The 23,983-nt window shown below is 40.1% G+C and overlaps 1 pseudogene; it reads right to left on the bottom strand.

Moving 5' to 3' along the window:
- Nucleotides 1-858: 858 nt before the first annotated feature.
- On the bottom strand, nt 859-1,149 carry LOC115853148 (large ribosomal subunit protein eL33 pseudogene; annotated as a pseudogene).
- Nucleotides 1,150-23,983: the final 22,834 nt, after the last annotated feature.

The raw sequence follows: 23,983 nt of genomic DNA, 5'->3' as shown, positions 1-23,983 counted from the left end.
GAATCTGAAACAGGAAATCCAGGCTCGGGAATTCCTGGCTGAGGATGGGGACACTGAAAACAAGGGCATTAAGTGAAACGCTAGACACTTTACGTGGACAGTTAGACCTCCCGACCCCTTTTCGCTACTGGGCTCCAGAATTCTTGCCGCTAGATGGATATCTCTGAGAAAGGAAGCAGCTCCTCGCAGCTGAGAATCAGCTAGCTGCTGGGGTGGTGAGGGGCCGGGCTGTGGCCGGAACAGTCACACAGGAACTCCCACACAGCAAGACCCCTTGCTTGGGGTTTCCTGCAATTGCCGCCGTGAAATTCTTCAGTTTTAATTCAATCAAATGCGTGCCGCGTCAGCGGAGCCTAAGGGACGAGGACGTATGCACCATGGGCTCGGAAGCAGGTGCAGATCCACCTTCCAACAGGTTTCCCTCCTGCCTCCCCAGAAGCAGTTCTCCTGGGCCCCTGGGCCCCACTCAGCCTGTCTCTCCATGGCCCTAACCTGTGAGTACCGCTGCCCTCTGCCCGGGACGGAATCCCGTGGGTCAGCTGGGGAAGGCAGCCCTCCAGCCCATCAGGGCCCTGGGCACAGGTAGGGGAGGGTCAAGTTCAGGCAAGATCCCCTGGCAGGCAGTGCCAAAGAGCGTTTGGTGAGTGGCCTTGCAGAATCCCTTCCTCCTTATTCAGGTGCCACCAGCACAGAAGTGCAATCCGTTGGAAGGGGTGGGGAGGGCAGGGCATGGGGGCATGTCTGCTGCAGGCTGTGCCTTCTTGTCTTTTTTTTTCCCCCACACTTTTGTTTATTTACTTTTCAATAAGTTTAAATCCTTGACGTGTACAACATCACACGGATTCTGTGTCCAGTGGCCTAAGCAGGAAGGTTGCTTCGGAATTTGGCACAAACCATGCCACTGTTTCCATGAGCGTGAGTTACCTTTCCGCAGATTACTCTGGTTTTGTTAGGTTTTCCACCAGGAATTACTGTGTTCTTTGCTTTGTACACATAAGCACATCTCTTGCCTAGATAGAATTTGGTTTCATCTCGAGCATATACACCTTCAATTTGCAGGAGATCTGTGTGTTCCCTCTGGTTCCGTAGACCCCACTTATAGCCAGCAAAAATGGCCTTGGACCACAGCTGTCCAGACATATTTGTCATTTTAGAAGTCCTCCACAGGGTCCAAGATGGCTGAAAGAGTGTGCCTTATTTTCTTATTTAGCTATTTAAGAAAATGAAGAGTCCTAAAGCTAGAACCATAAATAACGCCATCAGGATTCTCTTCTATGTTCATTAAAATGTGGAAGAAACAGACAAAGCCAGTTTGTTCTTATGTGAGTGCCCACAGTAAGGGAAGTTCAGAACTGCAGAACAGAAATCAGACTTGCATGATCAGACATGGGAAACTGCTGGAATGGATGGTTAGACAGACATTCTCTTGGTTTCAGTTGGGTTTGAAATAAGCTATTGAGTACAGTTAAGAAAACTTTTAGTGTAGACACTGAACATGCACAAACAACTTCTATGGATTATCTAATTTGGAGAGACAGAGGGAGAGACACCACATGGTGGTTGGTCTGCCTGATATTGTACCAAAGAACACATGCTCTTAAGTGAGAATTAAATGGGAGGTAACCCTGATGTTGATCCCAGGCGCCTCTGGTTTCATGATCATGTCACAGTACTGAAAATAATTCTTGTTTGCATATATGCTGTTCATACAAATTGGCCCTTAAATGCAAGCCAGTAATTTCATTTGGTGTGGAAATGATGAAACAAATCCATGGTGATGTGTGAAGAGATCAGGCTGCTTTGGACTTGGGAGAGAAGGAAGGTCTGCCTTTGTTTGGCAGATGGGTAATTTTCTACACATGATTTTTGCCAGATAGGCTGATTTTAGAATCTAACCTGGATACAGTGCAACTCTACTGGGATTAAAATTTATATTCTTAAAATAATCAGTATGTTAACACTTGAATTAGTAAAAGCAAACATGTTTTCAAATACATTAGAAACTATAAAAGATTAAACATAATTTGGATAAAATTAACCAACAACTGAAGCAATCTATCCTCAAAATCATATGAACACCCTCTTTTCTTCCCAAATCTCAATATAGGTGCAAGGGTATTTATCAAGTATTGAGGAAATTAAGTTATAGCTACTATAAAATAAATGTTGAGGCATCTAATCGTAGTAGGTCAGGAGTAATGTTCCAGAAAATATAAAATCTCACAAGAAGACATTCAGAGTCAGAATTTTCCAGGGCTAAATAAACACTGTCCAGGAGGTAGACCAGGAAATTTTCTACTTCTTATCACCCAACAGATAATGCATAGACTTGGTGAGCACACAATGGTAGCAAAGGGAGTTGAACTGTTCTGCAGGCTATATTATCCAGGTTGTGGTAGATTGGACACTCTGGCTATAGAAATTATCCTCCTAGGAGGTCCTGATTGAAGACACGGGAAACTTAGTACAAAATCCTAACAGAAAGCATGCAAGCTATTCTGTATGGACTAGATGCCAAAGGATCCATAGCAATTTGTTGTTTGAAAGAATGTATTCCATATAATTATAAAAGTCACAACTAACCATCTGTTTCCATATCCTAGCATTGTGTTGGTCAACAGTGGAAAAACGAACATCTTGTTGTTTTTGATGAGCTCCATTTAGGTTTATCTGAACATATGAAACACTAATGATAATTTAATTCAGCATTTATTGTGTGTCTAGAATGTGAGCAGCATGGTAATAGACAGTGGGAGAAAGACTTGGGGAAAAAAGTTCCGATTCTCAAAGAGTTTGCAGGCAGCAAAGGAGACAAAGAATGTAAAGTGTGGTCATAGAAGGTGCAATGGGGTTATTTACTTAAAACATTGATTGAATGTCTACTAAATGGCTGGTACTATGCTTAAAGCTGCAGATACAGACATAAGAGACACAGTCCCTGCTCTCAAGGAGGTGGTAATACGGTTGCAGGGGGCAGTGGGAAGAGACAGGGTTACTGACAGTTACAATATGCTATTCTAAGTGCAATCACAGAGGACAACCCGGGGGGCCGCAGGGAAGATGATCATACACTATCCTCCTTTGGGAGCATCAGGGAAGGCTCCCCAAAGAGTTGACAACTGGGCTGAGCTTTTTAGGACTGAGCGTTTATTCACTGTTTCATTGGACACATGTGGATTGACTTCCACCCTCTTCTGGGCACTGTTCTAGGCATATGGGATCTATAGCAACAACACAGCTGAGGTCTCTGGCTTCATGGAGTGTATTTTCCAGGTGGGGGGCGTCTGGGGTGGAGGGAATAAGTGAGTAGATATACAAGGTCATATTAGCTGCTAAATGTTCTATGGGGACAAAACTGAGAAATGTATTTTAACACTGAATCATCTTAATAGTCAAAAAACCTAGATACTTAAATTCTAATACTTTTATTATTATGCTGAGTTACAAACACATCTTCTAAATACAGCAATAATCTGTTACTATTTGGTTTATCTAACTCATCTAATTAGATTAGCCATTAAGAAAGGGGTAAAATGGGAGAAGGATATACCAAAAAGATGAAGAAAAAAATAATAGAGCAAAATGTCTCATTGGCAAGTCGTAGACATGAAAGAGTATGATGCACTCAAGGAATTGCAAACATACTTAATGTGACCAGTGTGCAGGGTATGAAGCAGCAAGAGGTGGAATTGGAAAGGTGAGCAGGGATCAGATCATAGAGCCCAGCCTGCCAGATTGAGGAACTTGGACTTCTTTCTCAAGGAAGATTCTAATCATATCACCAAGATCATCAAATGTTTATTTTAGAAGGATAAATTTTTCAGTGGAGTGGAGAATAGTTGGTGGAAGGGCAAAGTTGGAGATGGGGGTTAATTAAAAGGCTGCTGCAATAGTTGAGGGGAGAAATGATGAGGGTCTGAGCTAAGGCAGAGTCAGTGTAGTTGGACGTGAACTAATTTAACAGAGGCAGAATCCTTAGCATCTGGTAATTGATAGGATACGGCAGCTCTGTCAGATGCTTCCATGAGAATAGTCCCCAAGGTGGAAACCTTAGGAGGGACATATTTAATCAGGAAGATGATGAGTTTGGTCTTGAACCTGGAGCATTGGAGATATCCGAGGGACAATTAAGTGGGTATCTCCAAGAGGCAGCTGAATCTATGAGTTCAGGGCTCAGCAGAGTGGTTGGAACTGGGAAGCATTGAATTGGGAGCTGTTTGGGTGACTGAAGAAGCTACTGGAGTGTCTGAGAGCATTGAGGTGGCCCCTCAGGTGAGAAGCAGGAACGTGTGTGAAGAGAAGAGAATATTTACACATGTGCAGGGAGAGAAAAGAGGCCACCCCCTTCCCCGCCCCCAAAAACAAACCCAAAGAATGAGAAGGAGTTGCAGGGGTGAAGAGAGAATGGTGTCCTGGAAAGCCAAGGGGGTTGTAAGCAGGGGGAGGTGGGCAACTGTCAATCATAACAGAAGGTTGTGATATGGAGACTGAAAACTGTCTGCAATTTAGCGACAATGAAGTGAGTGGCCACCTTTACCAGAGAAGTTGTAATAGAATAAGTGTGTGATAGGTAGGGTGAGGGCTGTGTATAAGGATGAGGAAGTAGAAATTATATAAGATTAAAGAGTCAATGAGGGATTCAAAATGGAGATGGTGATTGGAAAGAACTCTTCCAAGAATGTTGACTCTGAAAAGACAAATGAGTGGATTTAGAGAGAGAATTCAGAAGGCTTCTCCCCTTTATCAGTGTGAGAGGATTTGGGTTATTATTTTAAGCTGGAGCTAATGAAGGGGAAAGAGAGAGACAGAGAGACAGAAATGTTGGAGAAAAAGGGACCCTGGCTCCCAGAGGTCGGGGACTGTGTATCCAGAGCAGAGATGGCGTGGCTTTCAATTGAAGAAAACAAGTGTTCTATGAAAATGGAGTTAAGGAGTTGTGATGGTTAATTTTATGTGTCAACTTGATGGGGCTAAAGGATGCCCAGAGAGCTGGTACAGTGGGTGTGGCTGTGAGAGTGTCTTTGGAAGAGATGAACATTTGAATCAGTAGACTGAGGAAAGAAGATGGTCCTCACCAATGCTGGCAGGCATCATCTAAGTTGCTGAGGCCTCAACTAGAACAAATAGCCGAGGAAAGAAGACTTTGCTCTCTTTGCTTGAACTGAGACATCCTTCTTCTCCTGCCCTCAGGCATCGTTGTTCCTGGTTCTCAGGCCTTCTGACTTGGGCTGGGGCTTACGCTGGCCCTATTCTCAGGCCTTCAGACTGGGACTGAATTATACCACTTGTTTTCTTGGTTCTCCAGCTGTTTGGGTGGAGGACCTGCAAAGGGCAGGTCAGGGGCTGTCTCATCCTCCATAACTGTGTGAGTCAATTCCTACAATAAATCTCTATCTATCTGTCTGTCTATATCAATATCTATCAATACCTATCTGTCTACCTATCTATCTATCTCTCTACCTACCTGCCTATCTCCTTCTGTTTCTCTGGAGAATCCCGACTAACATAGGAGATTGCTTGCATCACAGATGCGGTTGTGTTTGTGGATTGGGAAGCTGGAAGCCAACAGAACTCAGTGCTCACAGGTTCCTTTTTCTCTATGAAGTAGGTGGAAAGGCCAGATGCTGAGTAAGGATGATAATATGCAGTATTAAGCTTGGGAGAAGAGGAGAAAAAGAGCGAAAGTCAAAATAAGGGATGAAAGTAATTCTGCCTAATGGGTAAGATAAGGTTTTGTGAACGAGGTGGTATTGGATTTGGCCCTAACGTGGACACGATTTAGGAAAATGGAGAGGGAGGTGTAAGTTCCAGGGAGAGGGCCAGCATGAGCACAAGCAAAAAACAGAAGAGTGAAGGTCACGTCAAGGCCACCAACTCACAAAAGTGCGAATGTTGGTTTGACAACAGGATACACGAAGGGAATTATACAGATACAATGATTCAAAAATGTCATATTTGTCTGTGTGTCTCTGGGATTCAACATGATTCCTGGCACCAATATGGGCCCTCAATGAATACGTGTTACATGAGTGAGAGCAGCTTCATTTGCTTCTCAGCAAATTATGAAAATTAAAATAAACATCCAAGGACAAGCAATGAATATTAATTTCCTTTTTTTTTTTAAATAGCAAAACATCATTACTTCTCACTTTTCATCTGTCTAGGTGCTCCATAGCGTACTAGTGCTACAAAGCAAACTGTCCTAAAACATAGTGGGTCAAAAAAGCAGACTTTTAAAAAATCAAATGTTATAGGTTCTGTAGGCAAGGAATTCAGGCAGGGCTGGGCTGGGTCATTCTTCTGCCTCTAGTGAAGTTGACTGAGATGACTCAGTGGTACTCAGCTGGCAGATGGGCTACTCTGAGGCTCCAGAATGGCTCCTCTCACAAACCTAGCACCTTGGTGAGGGTGGCTGGCAGGCTGGGCTCCAGCTGGGACTGTGCACTGGAGCACCTACGTCCAATGTCTCTAGCACGGCGGTCTTCAGTAGTTGAGCTTCTTCAGTGTTGGCTGGCTTCCTATAGAACAGAGGTTCTCAGCAGAAGGTGAGTTTGCCCTCCCAGAGGACAGTTGGCAATATGATCTGGAGTTAGTTTTGGTTGTTACAACTGGGGGAGAAGGTACTCCTGTCATCTAACGGGTAGAGGCCAGGCATGCTGCTAAACATCCTCAATGCACAGGACAACGCCCACCCCTCCTCCCAACAAATAATTATTCAGCCCAGAATATCAATAGTGCTGATGCTGAGGAACTTGGCAGCAGATCCGGGGAGCCACAAGAAACAGACAACAGCTGCAAGGCCTCTCTGAGGTCAGGCAGAGTCACTTCTCTCCATTGTATACGTGACAAGAGATTCACAAAGTCAGCCTGGTTTCAAAGGGGAAGGGAACAGACTCCACCTGTTGATGGGGGGATGGCAAGGTCACACTGAGTTAGAGCATGTGGATGGCACAGCTTTGAAAAATACAATTTACTGCAATAAAGGTGGAAGCATAAACAGATATGTGGGGTTGGATGTGCAGGGGAGGGGGGCAGTTTAGCAGTCAAGGCCATTGAAGTTGGAGTCCTGAATATACATCATATCAGATGAGGAAAAGGAATGGACCCAGTTAACATGCTTCATGGGAAAAGCTTCCTTCCAACAGGAAAGCTGAGTAGGAAAATTGCCTTTCTCCCATCTCTGTTCCAATTGACATGCAACAAATCAGTGAAAAGTGGACTCATCAGAAAGAGTTAGATTCTCCCCCTGCTGATTCCTTGGGACACCAAGGCCTAGAGTCCTCATTGATGCTGAGAGTACCGAGCTGAGGTCACCAATGTTTTCACCAGAGATTCTCTCTCCCTGAGCTCTTGGTGCCCATGGAGGTTATAGAGAGCAGTTTGCTGGTTTGTATTCAATCTTGTTTTGTCCTCTCCTTAAGGGGACTCCTGTGAAGTCTCTCATACTGGGCTGAGAACAATCTGAGTGCCAGACTCAGTGCTGTGCTCAGAACAAGCCCTTCCCTTCCCAAGCCCTTCCCCAAAAAGCTGGGCCTTTTGTCCTTCCACCAAACCTCCGAGCCTCCACTTTGCCCTCCATTAGCGTGAGTTCTTTCCCAAGAGTCTCCTTTTGTCCTATAAAGGATAAACTAGCCACGTTGGATTTGTAGCTGTATTTTGTGTATTTCTTTTTTAAAATTTATTTATAGTATATTTTTTAAAAAAACATTTGAACAAGTTGTCAACATCTATTACAAATTAGGCAATTTCACATAAAATTAAAAAAAAAAACAGCTTTCTTGCTTGTTTTGAATCCCTGGAAGATCTGGAAATATTGAACCCACAATCTTAATGGCAACAACTGTCTAGATTCAGGTAGCATCTGCCTTGGAAGATACCTTGTTGTCAAAAAAGTCTGTGAAATACTACAAGGAAAATTCCCCATTTTAGGGGTTCCCATTGTATGGTAGTATGTCTAAGTCCCTGAGAAGCCCTGAATAATGCTGATATTACTGATAATGATAAAAATAACTGTTTAATTTTGTTTAATGCAGGATTTTCCAATGGACAAGAAAACTTTTTTTTTTTTTTTTTTAGAAAGTAAATATACTTTGAGACATGTAGAAGCAAAATGTAAGCAGGACCTCATGGAAGCCAGTGCTCTAGACCTGCATGCAAATGCCTGAATCTGGGATCCTTGGTACATGACATACATGGAATATTTTTTTGCAAAAATGGCTGCAATAATTTCCCTCTCTGTGTCTATGCTCTTGTTAAGTCACCCTCCACAGTGACTTTGGCCTTGGCCTAGTGACTTGTTTGGCTAATAGAGCAAAAAAAAATATGACATACACTTAAAATTCCTTGTGCATTAGGTCTTGCCTTCACTTGCTGGGCTTGGAATCCTGAGACCATCATTTGATTAAGCCCGAGCTAGTCTGCTGGACAGATCACTTGGTGGAGAACTGAGGTGTCCCAGACTACGACCCAAGCCAACTGCCAGCCTTCAGTCATTTCTAACTTACTACAAATATATACATGAACCCAGCTGCTATCTCCTGGTGCAGGTAAATCTTCCCAGCTGAGCCCTGCCCAAATAGACAATGCACAGAATCATGAACAAATAAGTGGGTGTCATTTTAAGTCACTAAATTTGGGGACTGTATACCAATGGAAGACAGATACCCATTACTATCTGAAATTAGTATACTTGCTTATTTGTTGCCCTCCCTTGTAGGATTTAAGCCTTGTGAAGCCAAGAACTTTGTCTTGTTTACACTGTGGTCATCAAGCCTAGAACAGAGCCTGGGAGCCACCCACAGAAGCCCACAGGAAATATTTGTTGAATGAATGAACCATTTCTCATGGGGTGACCTCATCTGCTCCTCCTTTTTTGGGAAGGGCAGGGAAGAGATTAAAGAGAGGAAAGAGAAGGAGAAGTTAGGAGAAGTGAGGGGATTATAAACCTAGGTGTCAACAATGCTCAAAAAACTTTTTAACACTGGGAAATTTCAACCTACACAAAAGTAGAGAAACTGACTTAATAAACTCCTTTTGAACTTGAATTCCTGCTTCAGTAATTATTATTCACTAATTTTGAGCAAAAATATTTCTGAAATATCTGGATAGGCCAACACCATTAGATACAAGGTGTGTGTGTCTGTTTTTCAACTCAATGGATTCTTAGTCTATTAGAGAGAAAAATGACTTGAAGGCCTTTTAATTTTTTTCATAAATACAATATTACAAGTGAAGCAGCCACTCTTACTCATAAAACTCCAATCCTTTCAAAATCTTGGCATGTTATTTTAAAGACTGCTATAGATTAACTACATTATGAACTGAATCCAGCAGTCTTGGATGAAAAACTGCAATAATTTTAACTGGTAAAAAAGGAAGAAATGAAAGAAAATGCAAGATTAAGACCAAGTTTTTTCTTTTTTTTTTTAATATATGAAATCATCAACATAGGTGAAATTATTTCAGAGCAACGATCAAAGACCTGACAGTTTTCAAGGAAGCTAAAGAATGTACCATATGTGTACTGTGCATCTACACATATGTAGACACGTGGGCTTACATCCTGGATTGGACAGGTGTTTTAAGTGTCCTTTGCTCAAGTTCTGGGTCAATATTAAGTGCAAAGGACCAACGTTTGAGCATTGGCTATTATTCTTCAAAGCTATTTTACTATCTAATGAATTTACTGCCAAGATACCTCTGCAAATAATTTTGCCTCCATTATTTTTTAAAATTAGCCTTTATTTGGTTTATAAAATTGCCTGAGGATCTTAGGATCAAAAGTCATATTACTCCTGCCTCGATTTTTACCATTAAAAATACACAAGCAGAACAGTTGAAGCACTCGTACATAAAAAAATGGGCAGCTGTATTATGCAATCTCATTAAGACTTTGATTGTTGTATTTTTGAAATCATGTGTATGGTCAAATATCAAAGGCTACAGAAGCCGCAGAGTAAAAAGTAACTCTATATACCACCCTTGCCCATCTGTCCCACAGTGCTTTTTCTAAGAGTCAATAACATGACTTGTATCATATTATTGTTTCTTGTATCCTTTTAGAACTAATCAATGCACATCCTGCATTAGATAGGTGTTTCCTTTTTATTTCTCTCAGGTGATAATATGATATAAATACTATCCAGGACCCTGTTTTCTTTTCTACTATTTCCAACGCATCTCAGCAATTATTCTATGTTTGAATGACCAGGGTTATGTCAGTGTTTTCAGTGTTGCATGTTATTCCATCGTTTGAGGTCCTATAATTTATTTTATGATTTTCCTATTGATGGAAATTTAAGTTGTTTTAATCTTTTGCTGCTATAGAAGATGCCACAATTAAAAAGTATAGTACACTATCTTTAAGCGTATGTGTAAGTGCATCTGTGAGATAAAAGCCCCAAAGTGGAATTGCTGAGGAAAGAGGTATACACATTTTAAACTTTAATAGCTATTGACAACATTCATAAAGATTGTACAAAAATTACACCACCAATAACAATGTATGATTTTCCTATTTCTCCAAACCTTTGCCCACTCAGTGTGTCACATAATTTTGCCAAGATGACAGGTAAGAAATGCAATCATATTGTATTTCATTTGCAATTCTCTTATTTTGAGGTAAATATATTTTCATAAGTATAAAAATATTTATATTTCCTTTTCTGTGAATTATCTATTCATGACATTTGCCCATGTCTATAAGATTATTGGTTTCTTTCTTATCAATACATTATAATAAATCAATAATATTTATAGTAAGCATTATATTTATTTATGGACATTAAAGACATTAATCTTTACATGAATATTGCTAAATTTTTTTTTGCTATTTGTCAGTTGACTTTGATCACGTTGTGGTGGAAACTTTTTATATGTTAACCTATTTTATAAGCAACATATTCTACCTTTGAAGTTTCCTGTTTTGAAGTCAAGACTATAAAGAATATATCGGGCTTCCCCGGTGACGCACTGGTTGAGAGTCCGCCTGCCGATGCAGGGGACACAGGTTCGTGCCCCGGTATGGGAAGATCTCACATGCCGCGGAGCGGCTGGGCCCATGAGCCATGGCCGCTGAGCCTGCGCGTCCGGAGCCTGAGCTCCACAACGGGAGAGGCCACAGCGGTGAAAGGCCCGTGTACCGCCAAAAAAAAAAAAAGAATATACCATATTTGTTCCATGACTTTAGATTTAATCTAAACTTTAAAAAAATGTTTGCTAGGGCCATGCAGATCATCATGCTTTCTACGTGAAATCTGAGATGATTCTAACAGCAACCAGGTGCACAGTGAGTCTCCTGAAGCAACTTATATTCCTTGTAATAGTGGGTCTTTGAAAGAATTCTGCACCTCAGATGACAGAGAACATAGCACTTAAGATAGAGGAAAAGCGTCTACATTTAAAATTTTACTATGGAAAACAAAGGTTAGCTGGGGGAAACATTTGCTTTGATGCTCAATAAAATTTAAGAGTAGATAAATTCTGGAAAGAAGAGATTGCTGAAGAGATGAAAATCCCAGTCTCACATGAATAAGAATACACCTGAGAGGCAGGTAGAAATAAGAAATAACTGATTGCAAAGGGGAAGACTGAAAACAATGCAAAGAAAAAATTACAGAAGTCAAGTTGTTATTTGAAGACCCATTGATACTGCAGAGAAACAAATCATTAGGTGAAACACACACACACATATCTTAGAATACACAGGAAAGTACAAAAAGGTGAGGCAAAAGAAGAAAGAAAAAAGAAATGAAGATGGAAGATGAAGAGCAGAGATGGAGAGCTGCCGATCTTGTTGAAGACACTAGAAGGAAGGGAGTAAAGGGATAATGAGGACATTTGAGCACTCAGCTTTCTTCACTGGCTAAAGAAAACCATTCTGGTTAATTTAACAAAAAAGGAATTTACTTAAAAATATTGGTTAATTCACAATATCTCCCAGAGGGTCCCAGATCAGGCTTGGAGTCTAGGTAACCAGGAAGTAGGCAAATAATCAGGCAAAGATATCACAGCTTGGACTGCAGAAGTATTGAATGCTGGATCCGGAATGCTTCCACCTCGCTGCTGTGCCTGGCACTTGGATACCGCTGCCCTGCTGCCGCCACCCTGTTTCTTCCCATAAGATGCTTTTATTTCAACGTCTGCAGTGGCACACCTCGGTGAATAAGCATAGATCATGTATCTGTATGCCAGCCACCAGGAGGGTAGTGAATATGCAGCGTCTGACGTTTTCATTTTCTGTAGAGGTTTATAGGCTTTTCCAAGTACAACAGGGGATTCTTCAAACATAGAAAAAGCCTAGATTAACAGGCACAAACTTCTATGTATAAAATAAATAAGCTACGCTCAGGGAATATAGCCAATATTCTGTAACAACTTTAAATGGACTATAATTTATAAAAATATCAAATCACTATGTTGTACACCTGGAGCTAATATAATAACGTAAATCAACCATACTTCAATAAAAAAGAAAGAAAGAAAGAAAAAGCCTAGAGGGTGGGCTGGACCCAGGGACTTGCTTCTAACGAAGAGAATACAATAAAAGTGATGGGATATTACTTCCAAGAGTAGGTTACAAAAGACTGACTTCCCTCTTGCTGAATTCCCTCTCTCTGGCTCTTCTCAAATGCTCAGTTGATGAAGCCAGCTGTCCTGTTGAACTGCCCACCTGGCAAGGAGCTGAAGACCCCTCAGGGCAGCAGCCAGGGCGGAACTGAGGACCTCACTTCAGTATCCTTTGGAAAAATGGAATTGAGCCAACAAACCCATGAGTGAGCTTGGAGGCAGGTCCTTTCCTAGTGGAACCTTAAGGTGGTTCAGTCCTGGCTGGCACCTTGCTTGCAGCCTGGGACAGCTGCTAAGCCAGGGGCACTCAGCTGAGCCCTGCCCAGGTTCTCGACCCATAGAAATGGTGAGATAATTTATGCTGTAGTTTTAACCTACCAAGTTTTAGAGCAACAGCAATAGAAAACTAATTGACAAAAACAAAACCCAATATACTTCTTAATGATTCTTCAGCCAAGAGTTAATCAAAACTAAAACTCTTAATTATTTAGGGAAAAGTAGCAATGAAAATAATCACAAATCAAAGCATACAGATGAACTTTCACTTCTGACCTCAATGATATGGTTTGTAGTAGACCAATGTTTCTAGGAGAACTACCAGGAAAGCTGGATATATTGAAAGAGGGATTCTGTTTGAAAGCTTAGAGACAGCTGAAGCAGCTTGGACTTGAGGGACCAAGTTCCTGGAGAGAAAGGAGCTTATTGGGTTGGATTTCTGCCAAGGTTGGGAATTGAGGAGCTAATATCCCAGAGAGAAAGAAGAGGATGGAAGTTGGTAAAGTATTTCCCCTTCCTTGCCAAAGAATGTGCCATTCTTCCCCATTCCCTTCACATCCCCCGACACCTGCACCGCCAAGACTGGAAGTGCAGTTCACATAGCTCCTCAGGGGTGGGTCCTGGGCTTGGAGCGAGCACACCTACAGACAGCCATCTCCGTAACGCATGCTCACATGGAATCGCCCATCTCCCCCTCTTCACTCCCCTTGTGCCTCTTTCCTGCTCCCAGGAATGATAATTCCTAATAAACTAATAGCTCATAAGCCCTCTGCCTGAGGCTTTGTTCAGCATTAAAACTAGATTCAAAATAAATGAACAGAAACTAAAACATTTTTAAGACACCAGTGATGGGTAATTAGGAAACATAATGGAAAACACACCCCATAATTTTTATTAGGTTGTGTTTTCATTATCAGTTCAAAATATTTTCTAATTTCCATTGTAATTTCTCCTTCTGAACCATAGATTAATATATGTGAAGTGCTTAAAAGGTACGTGGTAAGCACTATATAAGTTCTAGCCTTTACTGTTGAAAAGCATAAAGATATGTACACACACTCATATATATACACACATAAACATACAGAATTACAAGTAGAAGACAACTTTTACAATATATATGACAGAGAAAATAATAACAACAGCTAGATTTTATGGAGTGCCCTGAACAGGGTCTCTCTATGGCAACACTATGTCTTATTATTCACATTTTGCAAATAAGGAAACTGAGGCACAGTAATTTGTCCAAGTCAAACAGCTGGTAAAGGATGGAGCCTAATTTTGAACATAGGCAATCTTATTACATAAAGAACATTTGAATTCTGGTCCAGTTTACATAATGAGAGGCATAGTTATCACCTTCCCTTCTCAAACCCTATTAAAATAAGAATATCTAAATAAATCCACAAGATATTGAAAAACCAGTGAGGGGTGCCAGTGGCTTAATAAAACTGAAAATTCTGTGACATACAAAGCAGTTGGTAATTGATTAATAGTAAATGCTAATGGAGCTGAGAAACTACAACCTTACCACTCTGTAACTTGAGCTCCAAAAAATTCGCAGGACCAGGAGAAAGCACTAGTACTGGTGGTCTGCCAGATTCTGAAAAGGCAACCGCTGAGAAAGAATTATTTTTTTCCCCAACCCCACCCCTAGAGAGAGGCTGCTTCTGGAACTGATTCCCAGCTCACTCCCTCTGGAATTGTGAAGGAGGAATTCTGACGTGGGAGGCCTTGGGAATGGGCCCCGCGCTGGAGCTCATCCCAAGGTGCAAGGTTCCTTAGTATCCCAGGTCCCCTAGGGTATGACAAGGGATGTGGGATCTCACATCCACAAACATGGAATATAGCCAATATTTTATAATAACTATAAGCGGAGTATAATCTGTAAAAATATCGAATCACTCTTTTGTACACCTGAAACTAATATTGTAAATCAACTCTACTTCAATAAAAAGAAAGAAAGAAAAAGCCTAGAGGGTGGGCTGGACCCACACTTGCTTCTAACAAACAATACAATAAAAGTGATGGGATATGGCTTCCAAGAGTAGGTTACAAAAGACTGACTTCCCTCTTGCTGAATTCCCTCTCTCTGGCTCTTCTAATCTGCACAGTTGATGAAGCAAGCTGCCATACAGAGCAGTTCCACATGGATCCAGCTTTAGATACCTACATAGTTTCGTAGGAAGCCAAGGTCCAGGACCTATCTCAACAAGCACAGCCAGCAGCTGTTGAGATTCTCAAAGTTCAAGGGAGGGCCATCTGGAACCTAGAGAGTAACTGAAGCTTGGTTTTACATCTGTACTGTGTCCATCCCATTATGGCTTCAGTTTTATACTGCTTGGCCCATGGGTTCTCCTTTAGTGATTTTCCCTTAGGAAATAATCAGAAAAATGTCTGTATTGATGCATATACAAACATTATTGCTAATAGTCCTGGCCTGCCCTTCTCCCATAAAAAACAAAACAAAACCAAACCCAAAAATAGAAAAAAGAGAAAACAATAGGCAATAACCAAAATATCCTAGCAGGAAATAAATAAATGAGACATCCATGTAATATATGGTGCCATCTCTCCAATAAAAAGTATATTTTAGAAAGATATGAAAAAGATGATCAAAATATACTGTCTGTAGAGTAGAATTCCCTTAGCTGAGCCATAATGCTTGGGAGGACTAGAGGGTTTAGTTAATTAACTAAAGGAAATCTTTCTGATGAGTGTGCACCCTAAAGACTAGCTTGTAGAGAAGATTTCTTATGCTGATAAGGGTGTTCTTGGTCCTTATGTTCCCTCCTAAAGTAATTGGTCCGTCTCTCCTCTGGCTCTTACTCTAGCATTAAAACCCATCTTAAGGGCTTCTCTGGTGGCACAGCGGTTGAGAATTTGCCTGCGAATGCAGGGGACACGGGTTCGAGCCCTGGTCTGGGAGGATCCCGCATGCCGTGGAGCAACTAGGCCCGTGAGCCATAACTACTGAGCCTGCGCATCTGGAGCCTGTGCTCCGCAACGAGAGAGGCCACAACAGTGAGAGGCCCGCGCACCGCGATGAAGAGTGGCCCCCACTTGCCACAACTGGAGAAAGCCCTCGCACAGAAACAAAGACCCAACACAGCAAAAATTAATTAATTAATTAATAAACTCTTACCCCCAACATCTAAAAAAAAAAAGAAAACCCATCTTAAAGTTTCCTTGTCTTTGTCTTCCCTGGAGGCTCTTGCAACTTAGTCAATTGGTACCTTCCTGTTTACCCCCACCCCCAGGTGGAATGGAGGGGCTTGTGGAAGGTATCTCTGGGTGCTTCAGAGAAAAGTATGAAACAAAAAGAAAGCATTTGCACAACATAACTTTTCCCTCCCAGCAGACACTCTGACTCTACCTCTGCTGCATCATTATTCCAGTGGAGACTGTGGCTCTTTTCCTCCTCTTACCAAAGATCTTCCTCCTTGGAAGGGATTTCTAGAGTGGAGAGAAAAGTTCCTTCCCTACAAATGCACATGTTTGTTATTACCGGATGGTAGAATTAGGAGTCATTGTTTTCTTCTTCTATTTGGTTTTCTGCGTTTTTCAAAATTTCAGCAAACAACATATATGTAGGGGAGAAAAAAATAATTTTTTCTCTATCTTTCTAGGTTCTTGGCTGAGAAGCCCCATTAGTAAAAGATAGGTTAACAGGAGAAAAACAAACAGAAGTTTAATGACCTGTATACCACCTGTATACACTTAAGATACGCAGGAAAACTGAGTAACTCCTTGAAATGGCCCAAGCCACCACCTTAAATACCATCTTCAACTAAAGACATAAGGTAGATACGAGTGTGTTGGGACAGTGGGTACAGTTATGGTAAGGCACAGTAAACAAAGCACAGTAAACAAAGGTAAGGTTGTTTTGCAGATTAAGGTCATTGCCTTCTCCATTGACAAGAGTTTCTAGAGATTTAGAATCATTCTTCTCTTCCTAATACAGGGAGGGATACAACCTTACAAATGGAGATTTTCCTTATAAAGGTAACTGTCCCTTACAAAGAGCAACTTCTTAGTTTTCAGAGCTTTTCCTGAGTCTGCTGTTTCTTAAAAATAATCAGCTCAAGATAATCCTTATGCCAAAGAGGCATATTTTGGGGTGGCATATTCTGCTCCTCTTCATATATAAATGATAAAATTTGAAAAAAATGCAACTAATATCATATTAAATATTTTTTTTTTGTCTGTTTAAGAGTTACTAACATGATCTTTTTAATGATTGAGGATTTCTTCTGTGTGTTTTTGGTTTCAAACTCACTTTATTAGGATAACATTTTCTTATACTAGTCAGATTTTTTCATATCATCACTAACACCTCTTCTAGAAATACAGATATCATTCTCATTACCATCATCAAAATATTTATCATTGTTTAGTACATGTTGTTTAGTAGCATGTCCTTTTACTTTAGGAGTTTCAAAATCTAAATGATCAGGAGTCAATAATTTTTAATGTCTAATTTTTAGCTTCTATAAAGCTAATCTCAGAGCCAAAATATACTTTGAAATAACTGGGAAGGCTGTCCACTGAGCATTGGAAAAGATGAAAAATAAGCTGAAAGAAAGTGACTCTCACCAGTCTGAGTTACATCATGCACATGCATTACTTTAATCTATTTTAAATTAGCATTTTATTTTAAGCATATGCTCTTGTATTATGCACAGCCTGTTCAATTAGTCTTTGGACATTGTCCTTTTTTCCTAATTGTTTCTACTTCTTTCAAGATTTAAAAAACTCTGATTTTAAACTTTCTTTTTTTTTAATTCTAAGAAAAAATTAGACTATCCTCCTTTGTATAATTTATCATTTCCTTTTTAGTGTTGCTTTAAAATTTTTAACTCTTTCTCCTTTACTCAGATCTTCGGGGAAATTATGCTGTTATTTAGGGTGGGAGTTCTCTACCTCGGCACTATTAAAATTTGGGGCCAGATAATTCTTTGTTTTGGGGGCTGTTCTGTATATTGTAGGATATTAGGCTGCACCTCTGGCCTCTACCCAACTCCGGGCCAGAAACAGTACCCCACTAGTTGTGGCAATCAAAAATGCCTCCAGCCACAGACAAGTGTCCCCTGAAGATAGGAGCAAGAGGGGGCAAAGTTGCTTCCTGTTGAGAAACAGAGAGTTAGGGTAAGTTTTAGGCTTGTGTTTCTGTTTTCAATCATGATTTATGAATGAATTATTCTCTGAAGCATTAAAGTAAATAGGTCTTCTATGGCAGGATTGTTTTTTCAGTCAGTACACAGAGAAGGGTGTGCAAATTAATAAAGGGAAGCCTCAGTAAAACTGAGTGAGGAGATCAGAAGGGAGAGCTGTCATGCACATACCACTGGACATCAACATAAACCCCATTAGGAAGAGACATACCTGCGTCTCTGGGGGGAAGTGACACTACTTTACCACTGCCGGCAGGAGGAAGAAAGATTTTCTCCTAGCCTGGCAACAGCTCAGCCAATCAGAGACTGTCACAACTCAGCCAATGAAAAGCCACTATATTTCAAATTCCCAGTTTCCTCCAATGGAATTTTTGTTTATAACAGTCCTTCCCAGTTTGCCTCTCTCCTCTATAAAAGAGCTTCCTCTCCTTTCCTTTAGTTGCACATCCTGAATTGCAATTCTTTGCTGACCCCAAATAAATGCTAGTAAAATAACTGTCTGTCTTATTGTTTTAAGTTAACATTACACCAGGAAATGTATGTCATACTTATTCAACTCAGTGCCCCTCCACTCCTGTTATTTTCTTTCTGCCAGTAGCATCAAAAAACAATTAAAAGAGTATGGTTATGACACTTCATGCTATCAATCTCAAAAGGTCAGACATGTAACACCCCCACCCCCTAAGTTTCCCTGCTACTCAGGAGCAAAAATCTGAAAATGTAGATGAAAGCTCAGTTTACCTCTGTTAAAAACAAGACAACAGGCCCAAGATGGATTTACTTATGCTAAGCCCAATGTCACCAAATTGAGACATAATTATAGTTTCAGCTCTTCCAGAAATGAAATTTTAAACCAGTCAATCAGGAATCACCTGATCAGTACTAGTTAGGTAATCTGCATGATACCTTGCTGCCATCCCCTAAAGAAAAGTAATCTTCCAATAACTAACCCACTTTGTTTTACCTGATATAACTTGCTTGTTCCTGCTCCCTTCTGCTTATAAAAGTCTTTCATTTTGTACAGACCTCTGAAGTTCCTTTCTATCTACCAGATTGGATGTGGTCCCATATGAATCAATTTCTACTCAAACTATTAAAAAATTTAAATATGCCTCAGTTTATCTTTTAAGACTGTATTCTCATGTCCATTGTGGCATTAGTCACAATAGCCAAATTATGGAAACCATTTAAGTGCCCATCAGTGGATGAATGGGTAAAGAAAATGTGATCTATAAATACAGTGGAATATTATTTAGCCTTAAAAAAGAAAGAAATCCTGAACTGCTGAACAAGCATCAACAGGAAGATACTGGAACTCACCAAAAAAGATACCCCACAACCAAAGACAAAGGAGAAGCTGCAGTGAGGCGGTCAGAAGGGCACTATCACAATAAAATCAAATCCCATAACTGCTGGGTGGGTGACTCACAAACTGGAGAACACTTATACCACAGAAGTCCACTCACTGGACTGAACGTTCTGAGCCCCTCGTCAGGCTTCCAACCTGGGGGTCTGGCAATGGGAGGAGGAATTTCCAGAGATTTAGACTTTGAGGACTAGCAGGATTTGATTGCAGGATTTTGACAGGACTAGGGGAAACAGAGACTCCACTCCTGGAGGGCACACACAACCCAGGGCAAGGAGAAGTGACCCCATAGGAGACTGAACCAGACCCACCTGCTAGTGTTGGTGGGTATCCTGCAGAGGCGAGGGGTGGCTGTGGCTCACTGCAGGGACAAGGACACTGGCAGCAGAAATTCTAGGAAGTACTCCTTGGCGTGAGCCCACCCAGAGTCCACCATTAGCCCCACCAAAGAGTCTGTAGCCTCCAGTGCTGGGTCACCTCAGGCCTAAAAACCAACAGGGAGGGAACTCAGCCCCACCCATCAGCAGACAAGCAGATAAAAGTTTTACTGAGCCCTGCCCACCAGAGCAAAACCCAGCTCTACCCACCACCAGTCTCTCCCATCAGGAAGCTTGCACAAGCCTCTTTGATAGACTCATCCACCAGAGGGCAGACAGCAGAAGAAAGAAGAACTAAAATCCTGCAGTCTGTAGAACGAAACCACATTCACAGAAAGATAGACAAAATGAAAAGGCAGAGGACTATGTACAAGATGAAGGAACAAGATAAAACCCCCAAAAAACCAATTAAATGAAGTGGAGATAGGCAACCTTCCAGAAAAAGAATTCAGAATAATGATAGTGAAGATGATCCAGGACCTCGGAAAAAGAATGGAGGCAAAGGTTGAGAAGATGCAAGAAAAGTTTAACGAAGACCTAGAAGAATTAAAGAACAAACAACAGAAATGAACAATACAATAACTGAAATGAAAAATACATTAGAAGGAATCAATAGCAGAATAACAATAACTGAGGCAGAAGAACAGATAAGTGACCTGGAAGACAGAATGGTGGAATTCACTGCTTTGGAACAGAATAAAGAAAAAGAATGAAAAGAAGTGAAGACAGCCTAAGAGACCTCTGGGACAACATTAAACACAACAACATTCATATGTAGGGGTCCCAGAAGGAGAAGAGAGAGAGAAAGGACCCGAGAAAATATTTGAAGAGATTATAGTTGAAAACTACTCTAACATGGGAAAGGAAATAGCCACCCAAGGCCAAGAAGTGCAGAGAGTCCCAGGCAGGATAAACCCAAGGAGAAACACGCCAAGACACATAGGAATCAAATTGGCAAAAATTAAAGATAAAGAAAAATTATTAAAAGCAACAAACGAAAAACAACAAATAACATACAAAGGAACTCCCATAAGATTAACAGCTGATTTCTCAGCAGAAACTCCACAGGCCAGAAGGGAGTGGCACAATATATTTAAAGTGATGAAAAGGAAGAAACTACAACCAAGATTACTCTTGCTGGCAAGGATCTCATGCAGATTTGATGGAGAAATCAAAAGCTTTACAGACAAAAGCCAAGAGAATTCAGCACCACCAAACCAGCTCTACAACAAATACTAAAGGAACTTCTTTAAGTGGGAAACACAGAGAAGAAAAGGACCTACAAAAACAAACCCAAAACAATTAAGAAAATGGTCATAGGAACATACATATTGATAATTACCTTAAATGTGAATGGAATAAATGCTCCAACCAAAAGACACAGGCTTGCTGAATGGATAAAAAAACAAGACCCATATATATGCTGTTCTACAAGAGACCCACTTCAGACCTAGGGAAACATACAGACTGAAAGTGAAGGGATGGAAAAAGATATTCCATGCAAAAGGAAATCAAAAGAAAGTTGGAGTAGCAATACTCATATCAGATACAATAGACTTTAAAATAAAGAATGTTATAAGAGACAAAGAAGGACACTACATAATGATCAAGGGATCAATCCAAGAAGAAGATATAACAATGATAAATATATATGCACCCAACATAGGAGCATATCAATACATAAGGCAACTGCTAACAGCTATAAAAGCAGAAATTGACAGTAACACAATAATAGTGAGAGACTTTAACCCCTCACTAACACCAATGGACAGATCATCCAAAATGAAAATAAATAAGAAAAGAGAAGCTTTAAATGACACAATAGACCAGATAGACTTAATTGATATTTATAGGACATTCCATCCAAAAACAGCAGATTACACTTTCTTCTCAAGTGCACACGAAACATTCTGCAGGAGAGATCACATCTTGGGTCACAAATCAAGCCTCAGTAAATTTAAGAAAATTGAAATCATATCAAGCATCTTTTCTGACCACATCACTATGAGATTAGAAATGAATTACAGTGGAAAAAACGTAAAATACACAAACACATGGAGCCTAAACAATATGTTACTAAATAACCAAGAGGTCACTGAAGAAATCAAAGAGGAAATCAGAAAATACCTAAAGACAAATGACAATGAAAACATGACGATCCAAAACCTATGGGATGCAGCAAAAGCAGGTCTAAAAGGGAAGTTTACAGCTATACAAGCCTACCTCAAGAAGCAAGAAAAATCTCAAATAAACAATCTAACCTTACACCTAAAGGAACTAGAGAAAGAAGGACAAACAAAACCCAGTTAGTAGAAGGAAAGAAATCATAAAGATCAGAGCAGAAATAAATTAAGTAGAAACAAAAAAAAACAATAGCAAAGATCAATAAAACTAAAAGCTGGTTCTTTCAGAAGATAAACAATATTGACAAACCATTAGCCAGACTCATCAAGAAAAAGAGGGAGAGGACTCAAATCAATAAAATTAGAAATGAAAAAGGAGAAGTTACAATGGGCACTCAGAAATACAAAGCATCCTAAGGGACTACTACAAGCAATTCTATGCCAATAAGATGGACAACCTGGAAGAAATGGACAAATTCTTAGAAAGGTATAACATTCCAAGACTGAACCAGGAAGAAATAGAAAATATGAACAGACCAATCACAAGTAATGAAATTGAAACTGTGATTAAAAATCTTCCAACAAACAGAAGTCCAGGACCAGATGGCTTCACAGATGAATTCTACCAATCATTTAGAGAAGAGCTAACACCCATCCTTCTCAAACTCTTCCAAAAAATTGCTGAGAAAAGAACACTCTCAAACTCATTCTACGACACCACCATCATCCTGATAACAAAACCAGACAAAGATACTACAAAAAAAGAAAATTACAGACCAATATCACTGATGAATATAGATGTAAAAATCCTCAACAAAATACTAGCCAACAGAATCCAACAACACATTAAAAGGATCATACACCATGATCAAGTGGGATTAATCCCAGGGATGCAAGGATTCTTGAATATACACAAATCAATCAATGTGATATACCACATTGAAAAATTGAAGAAGAAAAACCATATGATCATCTCAATAAACGCAGAAAAAGCTTTTGACAAAATTCAATGCCCATTTAGGATAAAAACTCTCCAGAAAGTGGGCATAGATGGAATCTAACTCAACATAATAAAGGCCATATACGACAAACCCACAGCAAACATCATTCTCAATGGTGAAAAACTGAAAGCATTTCCTCTAAGATCAGGAACAAGTCAAGGATGTCCACTCTCGTCACTATTATTCAACATAGTTTCGGAAGTCCTAGCCACGGCAATCAGAGAAGAAAAAGAAATAAAAGGAATCCAAATTGGAAAAGAAGAAGTAAAACTGTCATTGTTTGCAGATGGCATGATACTATACATAGATAATCGTAAAGATGTCACCACAAAACTACTAGAGCTAATCAATGAATTTGGTAAAAATGCAGGATAAAAAATTAACACACAGAAATTTCTTGCATTCCCATACACTTACAAAAAAAGACCAGAAAGAAAATTAAGGAAACAATGCCCTTCACCATTGCAACAAAAAGAATAAAATACCTAGGAATAAACCTACCTAAGGAGGTAAAAGACCTGTACTCAGAAAACTGTAAGACACTGATGAAAGAAATCAAAGATGACAAAAACAGATGCAGTATACCACGTTCTTGGATTGCAAGAGTCAATATTGTGAAAATGACTTTACTCCCCAAAGCAATCTATACATTCAATGCAATCCCTATCAAGTTACCAATGGCATTTTTTACAGAACTAGAACAAAAAATCTTAAAATTTATATGGAAACACAAAAGACCCCAAATAGCAAAATCAATCTTGAGGGAAGAAAAAAGGAGCTGGAGGAATCAGACTCCCTGACTTCAGACTATACTACAAAGCTACAGTAATCAAGACAAGATGGTACTGGCACAAAAACAGAAATATAGATCAATGGAACAGGATAGAAAGCCCAGAGATAAACCCACACACCTATGGTCAACTAGTCTATGACAAGGGAGGCAAGGATATACAATGGAGAAAAGACAGCCTCTTCTATAAATGGTGCTGGGAAAACTGGACAGCTACATGTAAAAGAATGATATTAGAACACTCCTTAACACCATACACAAAAATAAACTCAAAATGGATTCGAGACCTAAATGTAAGACCAGACACTA

The sequence above is a fragment of the Globicephala melas genome, chromosome 3 (assembly GCF_963455315.2).
Source record: "Globicephala melas chromosome 3, mGloMel1.2, whole genome shotgun sequence".
In the NCBI taxonomy this organism is placed as follows: Eukaryota; Metazoa; Chordata; class Mammalia; order Artiodactyla; family Delphinidae; genus Globicephala; species Globicephala melas.
This window is presented reverse-complemented; position numbering and strand designations above follow the sequence as displayed.